At 42.4% G+C, this 12,577-nt stretch overlaps 2 pseudogenes; one reads left to right on the top strand and one right to left on the bottom strand.

Moving 5' to 3' along the window:
- The window catches only part of LOC132820027 (sodium- and chloride-dependent neutral and basic amino acid transporter B(0+)-like), a 640,602-nt pseudogene that overhangs the window by 192,689 nt on the left and 435,336 nt on the right, over positions 1–12,577 (top strand).
- LOC132820282 (sodium- and chloride-dependent neutral and basic amino acid transporter B(0+)-like) overlaps positions 6,669–12,577 on the bottom strand; it is an 85,439-nt pseudogene continuing 79,530 nt past the window's right edge.

Raw genomic sequence — 12,577 nt, 5'->3', positions numbered from 1 at the left:
AATGAAGAGTGCAGTTGGACATGACAGGAGCCAAAACCAAGTCATCAACTTGGTGAAGCTACAAAAGAAGACTACTTGTTTGCTAAACAGCATCAGCAGCAATTGATAGACAGAGTTAAGGAATTCCATAACCAATGAATCAGATCGATACAAAAACATAAATTGCTGCAAAAGCTCAGCAGATCTTGCAGCACCTATTGAGAGAAATCAGAGTTAATGTTTTGGGTCCAGTGACTCTTCCTCAGAACTGATGACAACTAGGAAAATGTTGGATGAGGCAGTAAGGAGTAAACAATAGGTGCGCATAGAGGCCAAAGACAGAAAAGGATAGTTGGACAGGTGAGGGAGTGTATAACAGTCAGGCTAGGAGGATGAATAGCTGGTAATGGAGACTGTTAGTGGCTAACAACACGTTATGGGTAATAACAGACTATGTGATAAAAAGGCTCAGATCTAAGCGCTGCCAGCCGACCAAAACAATCCTGAATGGTGATGGCCAAATAAACAATTCACTGGAGGAAGAGATTTCATAAATAGCCCCATCCTTAATGATGGGTGGAGCCCAACACATCAATGCAGAAGACAAGATTGAGGCATTTGCCAAACCATCAGCCTGATATATCGAGTGGATGATCTATCTTGGCCTCCTCTGCAGATCTCACAGATGCTGAACTTCAGCCAATTCAGTTCACTCCACATGATATATCAAGAAATGCATTAAGGCATTGGATAGGGCAAAGGCTATGGGTTTTGAAAAGAATTTAGTAATATTACTGAAGACATAGTCAAGAATTTGCAATAGCCCGGCCATGCTGTTCCAGTACAAATGCAACACTAGCATGTGTCTGCCAACATGGAAAAGTGCCCAGATATGTCCCACACAAATAGCAGAACAAATTGAAAATGGACAATTAAAACCTTATCAGTCTTTTCTCAATTATCAATAAAGTGCCGGAAGGTATCATCAACAATGCTATCAAGCAGTTCTCTTGCTTAGCAATAATCTAGTCACTGAAAGTTTGAGTTCCATCAGGACCACTTGGCTTTGACCTCATTACTCCCAGGAATACTCTCCCTAGGTACACCTGTAATTTTAGCCTGAACTACAACACCACTTCCCTTCCTTTCTTGTCCTCCTTTCTATCCTTCCTACAGCATCTATACCCTGGAACATTAAGCTGCCAGTCCTGCCCTTCATGGAGCTGTGTCTCTGTAATAGCTATGATATCCTATTCCCATGTTCCCAACCATGCCCAAGGTCATCAGCTTTACCTGTCAGGCCTCTTGCTTTGAAATAAATGTAGTCTCATTCATCAGACTAACCTTGTTCTCTGCCTTGCTCATGCCTGCCTTGACTATTTGAGTTGCTCCTCCTCTCAACTGTACCAGCCTTCACCTTATCTCTTTTCTCAGTGCCTCTTTGCATGCTCAAAACCTCCCACTACCCCCAACCCATCTATCCACCCAAACAAATCCTTTATGGGTCTTACACCTCCTGAGTAGCACTAGCAAATGTCCCCATCAGGATATAGGTCCACTTCCAATTCCAGTCTAGATCAATTGCATCCATATATTTTGAAATAATCTCGGGATAAGGAATTACTCATTTTTATTAGTTCATTCAGAAATGGAGTTGTGGCAGAGATCCAGGTTTAGAAAGCTAAAATAATGCCTATATTTAAAACATAGCATGTCATAGAATCATAGAGATATACAGCAAGGAAACAGACCCTTCAGTCCAACTCGTCCATGCCCAGATATCCTAACCTCATCTATCCCATTTACCATCACTTGGCCTGTATCCCTCTAAACCCTTCCTATTCAGATACCCATCCAGATGCCTTTTAAATGCTATAACTGTATTCACCTCCACCACTACCTCTGGCAGCTCATTCCATACCCACACCATCCTCCGTGTGAAAAGTTGTCCCTTAGGTCCCTTTTATATCTTTTCCCTCTCACCCTAAACCTATGCCCTCTAGTCGTGAACTCCCTCAACCCAGAGAAAAGACTTTGCCTATTTATCCTATCCATGCCCCTCGTAATTTTATAAATCTCCAGAAGGTCACCCCTCCGCCTTTGACACTCCAGGAAAAGCAGCCCCAGCCTATTCAGCCTTTCCCTATAGCTCAAACCCTCCAACCCTGGCAACATTCTTGTAAATCTTTCCTGACCCCTTTCAAGCAATGATAAATCAATCCATTTGCATCAGTGCAAGAATAAATAATGGAATCCTTAGTAGAGAAAGAAGAGCAGGACATATAGAGTAGCTATGAATAGTTGGCTTGAATGTCAAAGGGGAAAGTTTGTTTGACCAAACTTGTAGAAAGTTTTGAGGAGGTCATAGAGTAAATGGGCAGTAATGTAAGGGGTACTGATATAGAACAGAAGAAGCAACACGGCTGCTTGTGAATGGCCAGTTTTGTGCTAAGTGACCCAGCAGGGATTTGCCAGAGTGATTAACTCTTTGGGAATAAATTGGCAAGGAGGACCCTGAATGGGGAGATGGTCAGAGGGTATGATCCAATCCAATGATCCAAGGAGAGCAGGATCCAAGCTTGTGAGAATGGGGTGAGTGAGCTGTCAGAAGAGGCAGTCTGGAGAAGTATGCTGAGTGCATGTGAGTGCACACTAAATAAATGGAAAACTTGAAGATCAAAAGGTCATGGAGGAATGGGGGTGAATTAAAATTATGGTTGCTTTTCCCCTCTTGATTTGGAGACAGGTATCGTTTGAGGTAATGATTTCCCTTTTTGTCCAGTTTTGAAGTAAGCCACAACACGCTGCCCAAACTGTACCTTTATTTTTTGAGTTTCAATCTTGGAAATAAACCCAAAGCAAAATCTTTAAGATGGGGTTTATTAATAAACATGCAGAACATGGAGGAACAAACTCTGCTACTTCATTCACACACACAAATACAGTGAAGAAAGATAGAGAAAGAAAAATAGTTGCAAATTGAATTTCATGAAAAGTTATTACATTGGTATTAGTTCACATGACTTAGAGTCCAATTGGTCAAGAACCAAATTGGGAATCTTCATTTGGTTAATCTTACTGCAATTCTTTTTCTGAGTTGGGATACAGGTGGATGGCAATTAAGAGTGCAGTGCTATTTGGCATGCTCAGAGAATTAGTCCACCATGGCTGACTAAGTCTGCAATTTGTTTTTCTGAATAAGAGACTTTTGGGAGAGATAGAGATGCAGAGAAGGCTTTTTCACTGCTAAAGTTTGGAATTACAGTTCTTGTAAAACAGCAATTGATATCAGAAGTCAAAACTGCATATGTAAAAAGGGCTCAAACAGCCCGGTTTCAGTTGTGTGATAGGGTGGTTTCTGCTAAGCCAGTCAGATAAACTGATAGTTTGACCATCTACATCAAAACTGTATGGGATGAGGGATGAATTCATGGGTAGATTCATGGATGGATAGTGTCACAGATGAACAGATCGATGGATGAATTCACATACAGACAGAACAATGATGTGATGGATTTATGGGCAGATATACAGAAGGAAAGATTCACAAAGGTGTGGATGGATTGCCAGCTAGATTCATGGAGGGAAACACAGATTTAAGGATGGATTCGCAGATAGGTGCATGAAATAATGTACTGATTGATTCTCAGAAAGTGGGCCAAATTTCCAGGCAGATGGACTTGGTAGACTGTTGGTTGGATTCATGATTGGTTGGTCAGATTCAATGACAGGTGAATTCATAGATGTATTCATAGACGGATGGGTTCATAGACTGATTCATGGATTGCTAGAATAATTATGGAGGGACTGCAACAAAGACTGCAACTAGACTATTCCTGGGATGACAGGACTGATATATGAAGAGAAAGTGGACTGATTAGGACTATATTCACCATCGTTTAGAAGGCTGAGTGGATATCTGATAGAAACCTATAAAATGCTCACAGGATTAGACAGGTTAAATTCAGGAAGGATGTTCCCAATGACCAAGAAATCCAGAACCAGGGCTCACAATCTGAGAATACAGACGAGGTCATTTAGGAATTAGATGAAGAGAAACTTCTTCACTCAGAGAGTGGTGAGCCTGTGGAATTCTTTGCCACTGACAGTGATTGAAATCAAACCATTCAGTGTATTCAAGAAGAAGTCAGATATAGTTCTTAGGACTAAAATGTTCAAAGGGAAAAGTAGGAAGAGGATACTGTCTGTGCCTGTGAAGTTTGCTTTCTCCAATGCATTGACATTCACTCCTAGTATCTGCTGTCTGGCCAAATCTCTACTGGTTATTCTACTGTCTTTAGGATTTTTGAACCACAGGAGCTGAAGAGAATCTGCTGACATCTTGTGGTAAGGTTGATCCTCCTGTCTTATGTTGATCTGTTTTGCTTCCAGATTTTTGCTTCTCTCACCATCTAAATGGCTTTCTTGAAAATTTTCTTTGGACCACAACAAAACTGAAAAAGACTTACCAGTAATCCATCAATAATTCTATCTCCAATGAAGGGTGATTTCAAGGCTTCATAGTCATATTTTTCCACTACTATGTAGAGATCACTAAATAAGTTACTCATAGATTTCTCTGGAAGCTGAACACCTGATAAATATTGTGTTTTCAAGAATTTAATTTGTTGGACAATGATTTTTAAAACCTTGCAGAATTTCATCAAGTGTATCTGATGCAACTTTTATGAGCAACTTGGTACATTAGATCATTGAATATAAAAGTGTATTTGTTCGGTTTCTGATTAAGTATCTAGTTTGGAGACAAAATCAATACCTTAAGAACAGTTATTGGCAAGGTGCCAATTTTATGTACTATTTGGCCCATTTCTGAAATGACATCTTGCTGACAGTACTATTACTGCTGCCTTGTCTTCCTGATATGATTATTTAGCTTCCTTTTCATTTAATGATACAAAATCTCAATGTCTCCTTATATTAAAGGATTTGTATTTTTTTTTAGATTAGATTACTTACAGTGTGGAAACAGGCCCTTCGGTCCAACAAGTCCACACCGACCCGCCGAAGCAAAACCTACCCATACCCCTACATTTGGCCCTTACCTAACACTATGGGCAATTTAGCATGGCCAATTCACCTGACCTGCACATCTTTGGATTGCGGGAGGAAACCGGAGCACCCGGAGGAAACCCACGCAGACACGGGGAGAATGTGCAAACTCCTCACAGGAGGTCACCTGAGGTGGGAATTGAACCCGGGTTTCTGGCGCTGTGAGGCAGCAGTGCTAACCACTGTGCCACCGTGCCACCTTGTATGTTGCTGTATAACAAAGCTGCTATTGTGTATAGCTGTGCAGGAGGATTTTCTCATGCTTATGTTGTCAAAATAGATGATTCACACCTTGTTTGCAAGTGTAATGAATGGGTCCCCCTTCTTTTAGATTGGATTAAATTCACTACGGTGTGGAAACAGGCCCTTCGGCCCAACAAGTCCACACTGACCCTCCAAAGAGAAACCCACCCAGACCCATTCCCCTACATTCACCCCTGACTAATGCACCTCACACTACTGGCAATTTAGCAAGGCCAATTCTCCTAACCTGCACATCTTTGGACTGTGAGAGGAAACCGGAGCACCCGGAGGAAACCCATGCAGACACAGGGAAAATGTGCAAACTCCACACAGACAGTTGCCCAAGGCAGGAACTGAACCCGGGTCCCTGGCTCCGTGAGGCAGCAATGCTAGCCACTGAACCACCGTGCTGCCCAGTAGACATTTCCCATTCTCTTCAGAGCTGCATGTGGGGTTAAAGACAATCCCAATCACTTTAATGTGTTCTACCAGATGAATCTCACTCTGTTGATTTTGTCTTGTCAAAAATTGCGATGCGTTTATCATCTTAAAGTTATACCTGAAGATACCTTTAAAGCTCACCGGAACCTGCACCACTGCTCATCATGTTAGAGATTGCTCATACTATCAAACCATCAAGGCAGGTTCACTGCCAACATATCCTTCCTGGCAGGGATTTGCAGGGCTCATTTTATCAAGTGTGGTCGAGGAAAAACACTTGGTCCTCCAACAAGCACAGGCCTTTGTCTTAACCAATGTGTCATTTATTACATGTTAGCAATAGGTACATATTCCACTGATATGGTAGACATTGTCACAGAGACTGTAAAGAGGATTTCAGTGGCAGGTTTTATTAATCAAGCTACTATTCTTCCACCCAAATCAGAATGATGATATTGATATGGCCATTCTTAATGCAATCCTCAGCATTAACCCTTTCTGCACCTTCTATGTCTAATATCATTTTGAATCAGATTCCGCTGCATCAAATCTTCCTTCATCCTGTAGTTAATTGTTGGGAACCCAGGCAGTGCAGACTGTAAGTGGGGGTTGTGAGAGCAGGAGCTAATGTCCACAATGTACAGAGACTGGAATCCTGTGTATTATCACCAGGACGCAGGGAGGAACATGACTGAACACTCATGATGCAGGAACTTGAATGCTCAGTAATTCTCACCAGCCCCATCCTGCCCCAAATTTATGCCCATGTTTACAGTGGGCACAGGAAACTTCAGTAAATCTTATCCCTGGGTCTTGGCTGAGGTGCTGACTGATCAAGGGAGCACTCAATGAAGTGACACTGATTGTACTCCAGAATGGCTGTGGAATTTCAGGACCAATGTTTACCAATTGAACAGGAATTTTCCTTTGCGTTGTTACTTCTCAGGAATGACCAGAAGGTGCACACAGTTTGGGTCTTCTGTAGAGTCAGGCTTCTTCCTGTATCTTTCCCCTCTGTGTTGTTCCAAGTAGGGACCCCAATCAGGAGCTGATGTGCAAGCAGCAGATATTTTCTGTGAATGGAAATGTAAAATGTTTGATCATTTCTGTTGGATTTTCACCCAATCAGATTATTCCGACACCTGATAATTCACACTATAGCGAACAATATTTCATGTCAAAGATTATACTTTCATCCAGACACTTCAATTGATCCTGTTGTGCACTGGCAGTGAGACACACTGAAAGAAATGGACTTTTCACAGACAATCAGTCTGATGCAATGACCTTAGTGCAATTCATTAAATGTTAAAGGTCAGAGACATGGTGAGATGAAGAGGTTTAGGGAGGCAATTCCAATGTTTAAGGTTAACCCTGCTGAATGCACAGTTACCAATGGGAGAGTGAGTGAAATGGTGAGTGTTGCAACAAATGTCAGAATTGTAGGAGTGCAGGTATTTTGATGGTTCGCACAGTTGGAGGAGGGTACGAGAGAGAGGATTTGCTCAATGATACAGGGGTGAAAATTTTAAAAGTTTGATGTTGGATTAGCGTCTCATAGTGATCAACAAGGACAGGGCTGGCAGATGAACAAGGCCTGGTGTGGTTTAAGCCACAGTGCTATGGAGAAGCATGGATTCACTTAAGGTGGAAGACGGGAAACATGAGCACCAGTAGCCAGTCAATTAACCTACAAATTATAAAGACAATGACCAGGATTTTTCGGATAGCAAGGTTTCCTGTCCGACAACCCGAAGACTTGGTGGGGAATATATCCGTACAGGTTATGGCTGTGCCAGAGTCACTTCAAGCTGCTCAGAGCATCAAATGGTTGGATATGGGAATTTTATCCTCCATTTTGTGCATTTTCCTTGAACAAAACTGCCTGCCAATCTGACTGACCAGCAGTGCCACAGGGAGTAATGGTCACTGCTGGCACCAGAAGCAACCTCCAGAATCACAGTGCTGGAGTTCCACAGGGGGAGCCAGTAGTGAGGTCACATGACAGGAAATGGGAGCAAAGGTCCAGGGAGAGTAGGGAGACTCAACAGCAAGATCAGGAATGCAATGAATATCTGGATAGGCTGGGACTTTGAGCTGGTCTCATTGATAGAGTCAGCCATCTCCTTTTCTGAGCCTTCCTGTTCTCCCCTTACCACGCAAACCCACAATTGCAGGGGAATATTAACTGATGCTCTAGGCTTTGCGTACACCTTATAATGTTGTAGGCTGGATACAAGCATGGGATGGCAAACGAGGAGACTGTATGGGCCCTCCTGCCTACTAGTGCAGGACTGTAAGAACTTGCTGTTTACAACAACCTCAAAGACCAACCTCCTAACCATTGCATTAGGGGTTTAGTATCCTGTAATGATGTCACAGAGCAGCTTTTCATTGGGAAGAGATACCACAGTGTAAGCTGAATTAAGAAACGAAAAACAGAAATTCTTGGTGAATTGGGCAAAACCCGAAAACCGAACACTGTTTACATTAGAAATACTTGCAGAGAAGCAAATGATGTAGACTGACGAGCATTAATGATAAGGGTTACAGAATAGTTTATCAAATAATCCTTTAGATGTATTGTTGAGAAAAGACACATTTTGTCGAATCCTTTTGTCCTGCATTTATTGGGACATTTTGCAAGAATCCCAACCAATTCAAGGTGAAAAGTAAATTCTGTCATCTGAAAGGAGACTATTGATTGGTTGCTAAATGAATTCTGATTGGCAGAGATGTTGCCGTGGAGAATGCACCCACTAATGCTGATTGACAATTAACTGCCAGGTTTTGATTAGAGAATGTGGAATTTCACACCATGGAGAGGAAGAGGCTGAGGGGGATTTCACTAAAGTTCACAAAATAATGAGAGGTCTGGGCAGAGCAAACAGGAACAATTAGCTCAATCTCATTAAATCTGTGCTGTTTAGACCTTGATGTTTTGATTGATTTGCAAAAGTAGCAAATAGAGTCATAGAGATGTACAGCACAGAAACAGACCCTTCAGTCCAATCGTCCATGCTGGTCAGATATCCCAACTTAATCTAGTCCCATTTGCCGGCATTTGGCCCATTTCCCTCAAAACCCTTCCTAATCATAGACACATCCAGATGCCTTTTAAATGTTGCAATTGTACCAGCCTCTGCCACTTCCTCTGGCAGCTCATTCAAAATACGGATTACCCTCCGCATGAAAACGTTACCCCTTACATCCCTTTTAAATTTTTCCCCTCTCACCCTAAACAGTGCTGTCTAGTTCTGGACTCTCCCACTCCAGGGAAAAGACCTTGTCTATTTACCCTATCCAAGCCCCTCATGATTTTATAAATCTCGAGAAGGTCACTCTTCAGCCTCCAACGCTCCAGGGAAAACAGCCCCAGCCTATTCAGCCTCTCCCTGAAACTCAATCCTCCAACCCTGGCAACATCATAGTAATTTTTTTCTGAACCCTTTCAAGTTTCACAACATCTTTCCAATAGGAGGGAAACCAGAATTGCATATGATATTCCAAAAGTGGCCTAACTAATGTCCTGGGCAGCCACAACATGGCCTCCCAACTCCTATTTCAATGCTGTGACCAATAAAGGAAAGCATTCAAGACACCTTCTTCACTATCCTATCTAATTGTGATTCCACGTCCAAGGAACTATGAACCTGTACCTCAAGGTCTCTTTGTTCAGCAAACCACACTCCCCCCAACCCCCATTCCCCCACGACCTTCCCAACCAGTGTACAAGTCCTGCTCTGATTTGCCTTACCAAAACATAAATGACAAAATGCACTGATCCTTGTGGCACACCATTGGTCACAGGCCTCCAGTCTGAAAAGCAACTCTCCATCACCACCCTCTGTCTTCCACCTTTGAGCCAGTTCCATATCCAAATAGCTAGTTCTCCCTGTATTCCACGAGATCTAACCTTGCTAATCAGTAATCCATGAGGAACCTTGTTGAACACATTATTGAAGTCCATATAGATCACGTCCACCGCTCTGCCCTCATCAATCTGCTTTGTTACTTCTTCAAAAAAACTCAATCAAGTTTGTGAGACATGATTTCCCACACACAAAGCCATTATAATTATCCCTAATCAGTACTTGCCTTTCCAAATACATATAAATCCTGTCCCTCAGGATTCCCTCCAACAACTTGCCCACCACCGATGTCAGGCTCTCTGAAATATAGTTCCGTGGCTTGTCCTTACCACCTTTCTTAAATAGTGGTACTATGTTAGCCAACCTCCAGTCTTCCAGCACCTCACCTGTGACTATCGATGATACAAATATCTCAGCAATCATTTCTCTAGCTTCCCACAGAGTTCTTAGGTAGACTTGATTAGATCCTGGGAATTTATCCACTTTTATGCATTTCAAGACATCCAGTACCACCTCATCTTCAATATGGATATTTTTCAAGATGTCACCATCTATTTCCCTACATTCTATATCTTCCATGTCCTTCTTCACAGTAAACACTGATGTAAAATACTTGTTTAGTACCTTCCCCATCTCCTGCAGCTCCACACACAGGCCTCCTTGCTGATCATTGAGCGGCTCTATTCTCTCCCTAGTTACACTTTTGTCCTCAATGTATTTATAAAATCCCTTTGGATTTTTCTTAAACCTATTTGCCATTGCTATCTCATGTCCCTTTTTGCCCTTCTGATTTCCCTCTTAAGTATACTCCTACTGCCTCTATACTCTAAGGATTCCTTCGAACTCTGCTGTCAATACCTGACATAGATTAGATTTTTTTTTAGATTAGACTTACAGTGTGGAAACAGGCCCTTCGGCCCAACAAGTCCACACCGACCCGCCGAAGCGCAACCCACCCATACCCCTACATTTTACCCCTTACCTAACACTACGGGCAATTTAGCTTGGCCAATTCACCTGACCCGCACATCTTTGGACTGTGGGAGGAAACCAGAGCACCCGGAGGAAACCCACGCAGACACGGGGAGAACGTGCAAACTCCACACAGTCAGTCGCCTGAGTCGGGAATTGAACCCAGGTCTACAGGCGCTGTGAGGCAGCAGTGCTAACTGCTGTGCCACCGTGCCGCCCCCATGCTTTCTTCTTCTTCATAACCAAAACCTTAACATCTGTAGTCATCAACATTCCCTATACCTACCAACCTTTCTTTTCACCCTAACGGGAATATACCATTTCTGGATTCTCATTATCTCATTTCTGAAGACTTCCCATTTTCCAGCTGTACCTTTACCTGCAAACATCTGCTCGCGATCAGCTTTTGAAAGTTCTTGCCTAATACCATCAAAATTGGCCTTTCTCCAATTTCGAACTTCAACTTTTAGATTCAGTCTATTCTTTTCTATCACTATTTTAAAACGAATAGAATTATGGTCGCTGGCCCCAAAGTGCTCCCCCACTGACACCTCAGTCACCTGCCCTGCTTTATTTCACAAGAGTAAGTCAAGTTTTGCACCTCTCTAGTCAGTACATCCACATACTGAATCAAAAGATTTTTTTCAGCACACTTAACAAATTCCTCTCCATCAAAACCCTTGATACGATAGCAGTCCCAGTCTAAGTTAAAATCCCCTACCATACCAACTCTATTATTCTTACAGATAGCTGAGATCTCCTTACAAATTTGTTTCTTAATTTCTCACTGACTATTGATGGGGTTTATAATACAATCCCAATAAGGTGATCATCCATTTCTTATTTCTCAATTCCTCCCAAATAACATCCCTGGATGTACTCCCAGGAATATCCTGCCTCAGTAGAGCAGTTATGCTATCCTTTATCAAAAATGCTACTCCCCCTCCTCTCTTGCCCCCCTTTCTATCCTTCCTATAGGATTTGTATCCTGGAACATTAAGCTGCCAATCCTGTCCATCTCTGAGCCACATCTCTGTAATTGCAATGACATCCCAGTCCGATATTCCTAACCATGCCTTCCCCGTTAGCTCTCTTGAATTGAAATAATTACAGTTTAATTTATCAGTCCAACCTGTAGTTGGTTTCTGCTTTGTTCTTGCCTGCTTTAACTAGTTACCTTTCCCAACCAATCTCAAATTGATCTTTTTCTTCACTATTTCCCTGGGTCCCACTATTCCGCTCCCCCCCCCCCCCCCACCCCACCTTACTAGTTTAAATCCTCCTGAGCAGCTCAAGCAATTTTCCCTGCCAGTATATTCATCCCCTTCCAATTCAGGTGCAATCCATCCTTCTTGTGGAGGTCACTTCTACCCCAGAAGAGATTTCATTGATCCATTAATGTAAACCCTTCTCCCCTGCACTATCTCCTCAGCCACACATTCATCTGCTCTTTCCTTCTATTCATACCCTCATTAGCTTGTAGTACCAGGGTTATTCCACATATTGCTACCCTAGAGAACCTCCTCTTGAATTCCTGCCTAAGCTTCTATATTGTCCCTTTAGAATCTCATCCTTTTCACTTCCTATATCATTAGTTCCAAAGTGTACAATGACCTCCTGCTGGTCCCTCTCCCCCTTGAGAACATTCGGCACTCTCTCCAACATATCCTTGATCCTGGCAACACACCATTCTGATTTTTCACTGTTGGCCCCAGAAGTGTCTGTCTATGCCTCTGACTAGAAAGTCCCCTCTCACAATTGATCTCTTGGAACCTGACGTACCCCATTCAGGAGCTGCTGTACATGCAGCAGAAAGTTTCTATGAAAACAGAAGTGAAATATTTCACAATTCCTACACAATATTAATCCACCGATTAATTCCACTGTAAAAGAAAGCTGTTCCTAATCATATTATATTGCAGTTTGTTCTAATACTTAGCAGGTCATATTATAGCGAAACATGTTCAATCTGTGTGTTTATTACAGAGATCAGACTCCCA

The sequence above is a fragment of the Hemiscyllium ocellatum genome, chromosome 11 (genome assembly GCF_020745735.1).
Source record: "Hemiscyllium ocellatum isolate sHemOce1 chromosome 11, sHemOce1.pat.X.cur, whole genome shotgun sequence".
Taxonomy (NCBI): Eukaryota; Metazoa; Chordata; class Chondrichthyes; order Orectolobiformes; family Hemiscylliidae; genus Hemiscyllium; species Hemiscyllium ocellatum.
Note: the sequence above shows the minus strand (reverse complement) of the source record. Positions and strands in the feature narration are given on the sequence as shown.